At 32.2% G+C, this 12077-nt stretch overlaps 1 pseudogene; it reads left to right on the top strand.

The window, feature by feature from the left end:
• Nucleotides 1-2239: 2239 nt before the first annotated feature.
• Nucleotides 2240-7661, top strand: LOC126717033 (probable linoleate 9S-lipoxygenase 5; annotated as a pseudogene).
• Nucleotides 7662-12077: the final 4416 nt, after the last annotated feature.

Raw genomic sequence — 12077 nt, 5'->3', positions numbered from 1 at the left:
TAAAGGCCTAAACTTCAAATTTTGGTTGTCTTATTCGTCTGAAGGCCTAAATTAGTACCCCAAAAAAATGGAAAAAAATTTATGTTTATGATCTTTTTTTCAAATCACATTCTACATCGTTTTTTGTATTAGGTATATAATAATGTGAAAATAATTACTAAATTGAATTTTTTTTTTAAAATTTAATGTGAAAAGATTAAAGAATCGGTTCAACCCCAATCCAACCAAAGAACCTAGAAGTTTAGAACCTCTCATTTTTTAGATAGTTACAAGTTACAACAAGAATGAGTGGAGATTTGAACTTTTGTTGGACACACTAGGAAGTTTTAGTTGAGCTACAAAGCTATTGATTTTAATTTGTTTTTCATCCCTATTTTTATCTCTAAAGTCTAAACTATTGAAAAAAAAAAAATTCTTTACAAAGTTTAGAAATGAAAAAAGAACTTTTTAAAGTTTAGGGATGAAAACAAACTTTTGATAAAGTTTAGGAACCAAAATAATATTTTACTCTTGTAACATTGTCAACCTCTAGTGTTGACATACCAATTTTCGAAAATTTTCAAACAAAGAATTTTGGCCCTCGGCCCTACATTTAAATCCTAGTTCTGTCAATGGTTTGAGTTGAGAGTACTATCAATTATTTGAGAAATATTAATTGTGATTATATGATTAGTTTTTATTATCATGATAATCTTATCAAGAGAATGATAGAAATTTGTTTTAGAAATTGTTTAAATTTAGGAAGAACACTACAATAAAATTTAGATAATAAATTATACATTATACCATATTTCAAAATAATTATATATTCTCCTGTATCACGTGGATTTGGGACTATTACCAATAAAAATGGAGAAGCTTGGAATTATCCATTAGCACATTAACCACCAACTGCACTACATTTGCTGCAATAGCTCCATGAAAAGAAATTTAGAGTTGCTGTAGCGTAAAAATGTGTGGCTCAAGTTTTTGCACTTTTTTTTTCCTCAAAAAAAAGAAAGTTTTTGCACTTTTTTAGTATTTTTTTTTTTATAAAAATCCTGTAAAAGGTAGCAGTAAAGCTAAAAAGCTCTTGACACTTTAGTATTTAATACGTGGTTGTTACAACAATAGAAGATCAGTCTAATAATTAAATGGAAAAAAAAATTTTGATAACATGGAAAAAAAAAATGCTTAAACAAAAAATTATGCATGAATATGATTTTCCTCCATACCTTTCAAAAAGTTATATGGCTCTAAGTTTTGTTACAGTTTCAGTGATAGCAATCTGGTAAAAGCTGAACTAGTGACCCTGATGTAGCTGATTATTTGTTGTCCCAAAAACGTAACACCTCCGAAAAGATAGAGGTGACAAGTAGAGTGAGTGAAACATTTGAGATTTATTGAGGCGACTCTTTTCGACTTTAGAGATTCATATTTTTCGCGTTATCTGACTTGTTTTGTGACAGATTTGCGATAACCGTTTCTGTACACCTCTTTCACGCTATCGTTGACTTAAATGGTCACTAATGTTAAAAGAATTTGCCCCCTTTTTTTTTTTGGTTAGTGAGTCTCTTTAGTTTCTGGGCTATTCTAAAAAAATTTTAATACCACTTTCTTGAGAAGTATAAAAAGTTGTCAAAAATATCCATTATGTTTTTTTTTTTTTTTTTTTTCGTAAAAAGTTTTTAAAAATATTTCCTAAATTAATGTTTTTAAGGCAACCTTTAATTTTTTTTTTTGTTTTTTTTTTTGGGAAATATATACATGTTTAAGTTGTTCCTTAAAAGTAAGAGAATCCAAAAAGTCTTCAACCTTAAAACCCTTAAAAACCGTATTCTCTATACCAATAAAATCATATATATAGCTACTGCAATCTAAGCTAATTCCCAAACGTTAGAAGATTATCTTAGTCACTCAAAGAAATTATGCACAAGAACAAGTGTCAAAGTTCAAGAACAGAGTGTCAAAGTACTCCCTAGAATAGAATTAAAAATAGATTTAAGATAAGTTCATAAAAATAAAAATAAAAAATGGCTCCAAAGTCTTTGCATAGGAAATTAAGAGGAACGTACCCCCACATGCACAAATGAAGCTTTTTTGTGAAATGCCACTTTTTTTTTTTCCAATCTTCTCTCTCTATAACTGCCACAAAATCTTCTCATTACATTTCTCACATCCAACAAAATTATTATTTTTTCCTAAAAACAAAACTTTCTTTTTCATATTCTTTGCTTAGTGCTTGAACCAGTTATTAGAGATGCTTCGAAACATCATCAACAGATTCCAAGCATTAATCGATAAAGATGAAAATGAAGAAGATTGAAGGGACAGTGGTGTTGATGAAAAAAAATGTTTTGGACCTCGATGATTTCAATGCCTCTGTTCTTGATGGTTTCCATGAGATGTTAGGCCAAAAGGTTTCTTTTCAGCTCATAAGTGCTGTTAATGGTGACCCTGGTTAGTTCTTTCTTTTTTCCTCCATTGTTCTTAACAAGTTCTACTTTTGGTTCTTTCTTTCTTTCCTTTATGATATTTTTTTTCTTGTTGAATTGTCTTAAGCTATTGGTTTTCTAATGGTGATCGTGTTATTAAAAGAAACAATGTAAACAAACCAAAACTATCTTCTTCTTTTTTCTGGAATTCATTTTTTAGAACGATAATGGAAATCATATATATATATATATATATATATATTAACATTCTTGAATGGAACGAAAAATGTGCTGAAGACTTGTTAAATAGGCCACGTTTGTGATTGTCACTTGCACTATACTCTTACTGTACTCAATATCTAGTCCAAAACGACCAATTCTTCTAGTCAGGGCTGTTTTTAGGCAAAATATTATCTTACATTCATTTAGGTCCATTATTTTAAATAAATATCCACAATTTATGTACCAGTGTACACATTTTAAAAAGGGAAAAAGATAATGTCCATATATTTTTATTTTTTGATAATTTGATAGTGACAACAGAAATAAAGATTTGATTTGAACTATCAGAAAAACACCTTGGAAATGTTAACCAATTAAGTTACAAGACTCCAAACAATAATGTCAACATCTTTTGGTGCCAACCAATTATGTTATAAATTTCTTGAGAATAATGTTCACTTTTTTTTTTTTTTGAAAAATAATGTCCACATTTAGAATATAAAAGTTGATGTGAAAGAATAAAAAGTCTCTTTTTTTTTTTTTTTTTTGCCTTTTGTGCTTACTAAAAGTCTAGAATTAGTTTTAAGCCAATGTATCTTAATTATTGTATTTGTTAGAAAGTGTTTATATTGTATATTACTAAACCTACACTCAGTATCTTCTTCAACAACAACAACAACAAAAAGGAAGCTGCACCCAACAACACTTGAAAAATGTCAAAATGAATAATATTCTTTTTAATGGATCCCTATTCAGTATTTAGAAAAACTTAATAAGTAGTTGAGTCAAGACCTTCTAACTCAATTGGTTGGCATCTTCCGGCGTTCCAACTATCCCAACTAACGAATTATTAAAAAAAAAAACCGTTATTTGGATCAAATTAAGTAAAATATTTAGTGACTTAATGCAAATTTCAAAACCATATTTATGATTTTTAATCATCAACTGCTTGGTCATGGAAAATTGTTGCATAAGATGGTTGTTAAGACTTTAAGACAGTAAGGCTCACTCACAAAGTGGCTTGAAACATATAGAAACGCTACATTATCTTCTAAAAAAAAGCGCTACACTAATTCTATAGTGTAATTAGACATTGCAGGTTTGGGCCAAATTGGAACACACTAAATATACAAAGGGCTCATAAACAAGATTTTGGATGTTCATGACCAATACTTATGTAGCTCTGCATTATTTCTTTGATGGGTCCATAGCAGCTTTTGCTAGTGACAAATTTAATGAAATTTCTCTAATTGATGATTTAGTTATTGGCTTCTGGATCATTATAGAACCAATTATTGTGTTTGATATGTTTTTATAGCAAATGGGTTGCAAGGGAAACTTGGAAGACCAGCATATTTGGAAAATTGGATAACCCAATCACCTCCTTAACATCAAGAGAGTCTTCATTCAAGGTCACCTTTGACTGGGACAATGAAATAGGAATTCCAGGAGCATTTTTAATAAAAAAAACAACCATCACAGTGAGTTCTATCTTAAAAGTCTTACGCTTGAAGATGTACCAGGTCAAGGCAGAGTCCATTTTGTTTGCAATTCATGGGTTTATCCTGCAGACAAATATGGAAAGGACCGTGTTTTCTTCTCCAACAAGGTAATAAATTATATGAGGATTTATGCATTGATCATGCTGTTCCAAATTTTCCAAATATTGTACTTAAAACCACAAGAAAAGAAATAGTGACAAATACAAGTTTAGCACAAACTATAGTTGTTTGAAGTGAAACCTCCTACAAGTTTATTGAAACACACCCTTGTTTAGTTGTTGTAACTTATGCAAGCACATTTTCAGCTAAATCACATGAAGCTGCCAACTGAAATATGATATGAACTTGCATCCAAAGTTGATGTACATAGAGGGTCATCGAGAAGACCAGCTACAAGTTGTTCTTCCTAATAGTTTAAATTTGCCCCAGAAAACTTAATGCTGTAACTGATGGTAAATTTATGACAGCTCTAACTTGGCATAAGCCAGGTGTTTTGACTGTGAACTACATCATATAGTAACAAGTTGAAGCAATTACATTTTTGCAGACATATCTTCCAAGTGAAACACCAGTGCCACTGCTAAAGCTCCGAGAAAAAGAACTAGTGGACTTGAGAGGAGATGGAACAGAAGAGCTTCAGGAATGGGACAGGGTGTATGACTTGGGGGATCCAGATAAAAATGCCAAATATGCCCGTCCAGTTCTCGGAGGTTCTAGTAAGTACCCTTACCCTCGTAGGGGAAGAACTGGGCGACCACCAACGAAGACAGGTTAGACATTTCAATTTAATTTTCAGTCACTTGTTTAGAATTTTTGTAGTTACTTGTCATAGTATCATGAATAATTTTGACAGTTAGATTCATTAATGTAATTAATGTATTTTTAGTAATGAAATCAGAATGTGTTTTTCACTGAAAAGTTGGAGTGATTTCGTTGTCTGTTGCTATAATCATCATTAAGATTTCTTTGTTATAATTGTAACAGGTCCTAACAGTGAGAGCAGGATGAAGCTTCTTATGAGCTTAAACATTTATGTTCCAAGAGACGAACGATTTGGTCACTTGAAGCTGTCAGACTTCCTTGCTTATGCACTGAAATCGATAAGCCAGTTCCTGAAACCTGAGCTAGAATCTCTATTTGACAGCACTCCAAATGAGTTTGACAGTTTGCAAGATGTACCTAAACTCTATGAAGGAGGAATTAAGTTGCTTGAAGGTGCGCTTAAAAATATTAGAGACAACATCCCCGCGGAGATGCTCAAGGAAGTTTTCCCCACAGATGGTGAAGGACTCCTCAAATACCCAATGCCCCAAGTGATTAAAGGTATCATATCTTTTTCCATGGCACAGCCATTTTTGGTGACAGATTCAAAATCTTGCAGATTTATGATTTTTCAAGTGCTTTTTCTTTGAATTGAATTGCTTTGTTTCCTTGACTTGGAGCAGAAGACAGGTCTACATGGAGGACTGATGAAGAATTTGCAAGAGAGATGCTGGCTGGAGTAAACCCTGTCAACATTGGTCGCCTCAAAGTATTCTTAAGCATCCATTTGTTTTAGATTCTTTATTCTGGATGCCAAATTTATTTTTCTTTTCCTCCATCCTCTCAACTTTCAAATGGAGGATCAATGTGTTTCAGTGTTAATAATGATGCATCTAAATTATTGCAGGAATTCCCACCCACAAGCAAGCTAGATCCTGAAGTGTATGGAGATCAAAACAGTACAATTGCCAAAGAACACATGGAAAATAACATAGATGGACTCACCATTGAGGAGGTAATGTTCCTTGGTTCATTTATTCCACATAATACTTTTGGGTATAGTAGTTTGCAGTTGTTTTGCAATTATAGTTAACTAATTTACTCTTATAAACATTAATTAATAACGATTAACATGAATTTGGTTATAGGCAATCAAGAAGAACAAGTTATTCATATTGGATCACCACGATGCTTTCATGCCTTACTTGAGGCGGATTAATTCAACTTCCACAAAGACATGCCAGCAGGACACTCCTTTTCTTGAAAATGATGGTGTTTGAAGCCATTAGCAATTGAATTAAGCTTGCCCCATCCTAAAGGAGACCAATTTGGTGCCATTAGCAAAGTATACACGCCAGCTGAACAAGGAATTGAAGGTTCTATCTGGCAACTGGCAAAAGCTTATGTTGCTGTTGATGACTCAGGCTATCATATTTGGTATACCATCAGCTTATGTTGTTGTTGTTAAGAATTTGTTGTTGATGACAGTTTTTCCAGCAAAGTATTCCTTGGAGATGTCATCAGTAGTTTATAAGGACTGGGTTTTCCTCGAGCAAGCACTTCCTGCAGACCTCATCAAGAGGTAAATCTTACACTGCAGAACATAATGACATATTCACGGTGTATGAGATATCTGGCATTATAAGTAACTTAAATTATAAATGCAGTGTGAATATTTCCTTCAAAATGGCTAAATAATATAATCCACAAATGCATAATGCTTGAAGAAAGGTTGAGGCAAAATTTAAGACTTCAAATTTTGGTAATCTTATAGGTGTAAAGGGCGAACCTTCAAATTTTAGATGTCTTATTGGTCTAAAGGCCTAAACTACTACGAATAAAATAAAAACATTCGTTGTTATGATCTTTTTTCAAATGACATGCTACTTCTTTTGCTGAATTCAGAGGAATGGCAGTTAAGGATCCAAATTCGCCACATGGTCTCCACTTAGTGATTGAGGATTATCCATATGCTGTTGATGGCCTTGAAATCTGGTCAGCAATTAAATCATGGGTTGAAGAATATTGTTCCTTCTACTATGAGACTGATAGCGTAGTTCAGAAAGATGCTGAACTCCAATCCTGGTGGAAGGAAATCAGAGAGAAGGGTCATGGTGACAAGAAAGATGAGCCCTGGTGGCCTAAAATGCAGACGCATGAAGAGCTTGTTGAAACATGCACAATCATTATATGGATTGCTTCTGCTCTCCATGCAGCAGTTAACTTTGGACAGTACCCTTATGCAGGATACCTCCCAAACCGGCCAACAATAAGCCGGAGATTCATGCCTGAAGTAGGCACTCCTGAATATGAAGAACTCAAATTAGACCTTGATAAGGTTTACTTGAAAACAATCACTGCCCAGCTCCCTACACTTATTGGTGTTTCCCTTATAGAAATCTTGTCAAGGCATTCTACGGACGAGGTCTATCTTGGGCAGAAAGATACTCCTGAATGGACCTTTGACACAAAGCCATTAGAAGCCTTTGAGAGATTTGGAAAGAAGCTAGCTAAAATTGAGGATAGAATTATGACAATGAACAATGATAAGAAGTGGAAAAACCGAGTTGGACCTGTGAAGGTGCCATTTACTTTGCTCTATCCCACTAGTGAAGGTGGACTAACTGGCATGGGAATTCCTAATAGTGTCTCAATCTAGAGCTTCTCTACGACTGCTTGGGTTGTTATTAGAGTTCCACAACAGTCTTTTTCTGTCATCTTTCTTGACTACTTATGCTATGCATAACTCATTTCCTCTTCAATAAAGATGTGTAGCTATAAATTCTTATGCTTTTTCAAGCACCCTTGTCAAACAATTGGTACGAGATTTAAAAGGCATCATTTGTTGGAAAATGCTAATAGTACAATGGGAAACAATAACTGGTAATTGCACTTCACTGTTTACAATAACTGCATGCTTAATCCATTTTCACAAATGCTTTTGCTATGTACGCTAATTTTTCATGTTTAACAATCAAATTTAAATGGATGAAGCAAAAATTTCAGTTGTATTTCCTTAGAGACACATACATGATTGTGCATGCAAATTCATGTGTGTGAAAAATTAGTCCTATTTCTTATGGGGTTAACTTCTTGTGTTCAACGATCAAACTTATATGGATGAAGCAAAAATTAAAAATTTGTATTCGCTACAAACACAATTCAAGATTGTGAATATGTGTGGGTGTGTGTTTCACATTTAACAACCTTTATTGTGGAGTGTGCAGCCTTGCCCTATGGTCAATAAGGCAGAAGTTAAAAACCAGTTGTGGAAAGATAGGTTTTAGGAATTTCTTTTGTCAGTTTGGATTTTTTTTTTTTTTTTTTTTTGAGAAGAAGTTTGGATGACATTTAAAGATTAAAAATCACAAAAATTACATTCAATAAGGCCATTGCATATTCCCAAATCAGATAATTGCCAAATCCACATAAGTCTCAGAATTAAAGTTCCAAATAAATTCTTATTGTGGGTTTATAACAATTCCCAATTTCCCATGTGGTAGGCCCATACCTTAAGCTAAAAAAGCCCAATCCATTTCATCTAATAACCATGAGACCTATGGAGTTATGTGGGAAAATCACATTCAATAAATGCCAATCCCAAGCCCAGCCTCACTCATGGGAAAAGAAATTTCATTGACTGTATGGTTCTCTTTCTCTTACTCAAGTAAAGTAGGCCTGGGATGAGAACCATACTTGGGCCCATCGGGATAAATTGATCAAGCCCAAAGTTGATGAATCGCCCATTGACAACAACCCATTCGAACCCTTAAGAAAAAACATTCCCAGCCTAGTAGATCGGTTATTAGACAAATTGAGCCCTTTCGGTAGATAAAGAGTTTCTCCAAAACACTTGAGCCCAAAGGTGATCTTTATCAAAGACAAGTCTCCAAATTTTAGCTAAGAGTAAGACAGCAAACCAAATTTTTTTTTTTTTTTTTTTAAATAATAATATAATTTGATAGTTCATTGTAGGTGAAGAAATTGACGTCTCTATTAAAAACACCAAAACAAAACTTGTCAGTTAAACTATAAAACCCTTCACAAAGTTTGGCAATACTTTGGAAATTCTTTAGGCATTGATTGTATTGCATTTCTCTCTCTTATTTATTTCTTTTGAATTCTACTGAATTTCTAGCAGTTTCAAAGTCCATACCTATTGTCCTTGGGAAAACTTAGCTTGAGTTATTAGAGCTCTACCAAAACATGCTCTTACAGAAAATCTTTTAAAGACTAACCAGACTTACATTTCTTGCATATTTAGACCTCCCCAAAGAAGACAATTTGGAATGTTTTAGAATTCTTATTTTCAATGAAAATGGGGATTGCATAGCTTTCCGTTAAAAGAAATGTGAAAATAATGACACACCAACTTTTAAACATTATTTAGACAATAATTTTTTTCCAATTTTTTTATTTTTTTATTTTATAATTAGATAGTTGCCAAAACATGAATTTAAATCATAGACCTCTATGTTAAAAACTCTAAAAAGTGTCAATTGAGCTAAAAGACCTTTGACATTTATTTATTTTTTTACAAGATAAAAATTATATTTTAACCTAATCTAAGTATATATATGTGTGTGAAGCTCATTACTAAAGACTTGAACCTTGACCCTTACCTTCCAAGTATTTATACTTGTGGAGTGACCATCACTCTAAGGATGCGCGCTGGTTTGACATTTAAAGAATGATTTGATTGCCAAAAAAAAAAAAAAAAAACCTTGAATTAATTTTCAATTATTAGTCTAATTCAAGATTTATTTGCAATGTGTACTCTAGTGACTAGTCTCAACAGTCCTAATTAATATCAAATTAACAAATTGATATGTTGTTTGGGATGGGGTAGACATTGCAATTTATTGTGCCCCGATAAACTCTTTATTTTGATTACACCCACCACCTAACATATCCATTTAATTTGTTAATTTTGACACTCATTTGGAATGAGTGGTCATTGGAAACTAATTCAATTTAGGGTATTGACTGCAAAAAATTATTGTTTATGGTCAACATCGCAAATGATCCTATCAATACATTGGATTGGCTGCAATAAATTTATGCCTTTTTTTCCTTGCTGGATACAACCATGCATGTTGAACCCACAGTCCATTATAATTATCTTTACTCATCTTTTTAGTAGTACTAAAGTTTTAATGAATCTTGGATGGCGACTTATTAATTATTATAGTATCAGTTTTGCTCAGCACTCTTTTCCATGATAAGTCTTGCCCAGATTACTATTGCCCTGGAAAATAATTCAAGCACGAGACCTTGACCAAAGTTTAAACACAAATTAAGAATTACAATTGGCAATAGTTCTTAATTCTGTGTTCATACCTGTTTACATAGCCATCTACCATTCTCATAGACTATTAAAATTATTGTCCTTTTCAAGAACTTGTGGTTAGACTTGCGACATTCTATTTAAATGACTAAACAAAGACCCATACGAAACTAAATTAATGTTTCCATTTTTTTTATTTATGATGATGCTTGTGATGATGCTTAAGTAGCTAGTTTACTTTATAGTTTATCCCCCTAGTTAAATTGTGAATTCAATTTGAAAAGGACACTAGAGTTTGGAAATATCTAGGTTTTCCTGTTCTTTTTATTAATTTATTAGTCTTTAAATTATAATATATGTGGTAGGTGTGATTGTGAAGTATGAATATGATTACAAAGAAAAGGGCTAAGTCATGGGGTTGACTTCCTAGTGTTCTCATCTCAAGTCTTTGTTTGCTATTAGTTTATTTCTCATTTGATTTATCTTATTAAAAAAAAGTTAGATAAAAAATACAAATTCCTCAAAAAAAGTGAGATTTTAAATGATTATATGATTTTTTTATGGATCCGGTCCCTTACAATAGTTGTTAATAAACCATTTTATAAAAAAATTGATATCAATTTTATAGGAAATACAAAAATTATATAAAAAAATCAGTTATACATTTTCCTTTAACTTATAAAAAATCAGTTATTCATTTTTATAAGAAATACAAAAAATTATCAAAAGGAAATACTCATTGCTTTAAGACTTCCTTTAACTTTTCCTTTTTCTTGGGAAAGAAAAAATTAAACCAAATACACACTAAAAAGGACAGAAATTTCATGGACACATTTAATTTTTGCATTAAAGCAAGAAGTTCTAAATTTTTATTTTACGTTTGCTTAATTGGATTGAAAAGGTTGCCACAATTATCAATATGAAAATGAAAATCAGGTTTACTATATGAAAATTCAAGAATTTAGTCATCTAATTCATTTGAAAATTTTGGAAGCAAATTAGCAATCTTGAAAAGAAAAAAAAAAAACACGAAGCAGATAAAAAAATTGGACAATTTTGGGGCCAACATTACGCATATCCATTTCATCAACATAATGTGAATTTTGGGGCCACGAACATAAATTGTCTTTTCTACCATGAACAAGAGAGGATCAAAATCAAACCAAAAATCCATTTTTCTTATCATGAAAAAACAATGGCATGGCCAGTTGGCCACGAATCTCAACCTCAAACTTTCCCTTTTTCTTATCATAGAAAATCAAAAGAATTACTTTTTATACCAAAATTTGAGAGCAGAATCCACTTTCAATGACACCCGGTACAAATGCCCAGTTGACGGACCTTTATGCATATGAACCAGTCACCCACAAAACTCCAAAACCCAAATCTGTGGGCTATGTGAAACCGCTATTGTTATTAATTGATAATTTCTTCTAAAACATTTTCAAGAAAGTTGTAGGAAAGTGTATCATACACGTTTTCAAAGGATTGGATTTCTAAGTCCACACTATTATTATGTCTGGACATGAAATTTAAAATTGATTTTTTTACCCCTTCATGGGTGATTTTTTTTGTCCTAAACCCATCTTAAATCGTTCTTAATGATTGATTATGATTTCAATTTATGACTTCTAATTTTAATGATCATTTTTTATCATTAAATCAAAACATCAATTAGTCTTATTACGATAAGAGACTTTACCTATTGAATTAATTGAAACCCCAATAAAATTTTGATGAGCAGCCAAAACATATATAATATTATTAGCTAAAAGATTGAGAAAAAAAAAATTGCATCATTGCACCAAATTTAAAATACTTGAACAAGAAAAGGCATGGAAAAGGGCAATCTGAAAAAGTGAAGCTTCTTAATCAATACCAAATAAATGC

The sequence above is a fragment of the Quercus robur genome, chromosome 3 (assembly GCF_932294415.1).
Source record: "Quercus robur chromosome 3, dhQueRobu3.1, whole genome shotgun sequence".
Classification (NCBI taxonomy): Eukaryota; Viridiplantae; Streptophyta; class Magnoliopsida; order Fagales; family Fagaceae; genus Quercus; species Quercus robur.
The sequence above is the reverse complement of the archived record's forward strand: the minus strand, read 5'-3'. Positions and strand labels throughout refer to the sequence as shown.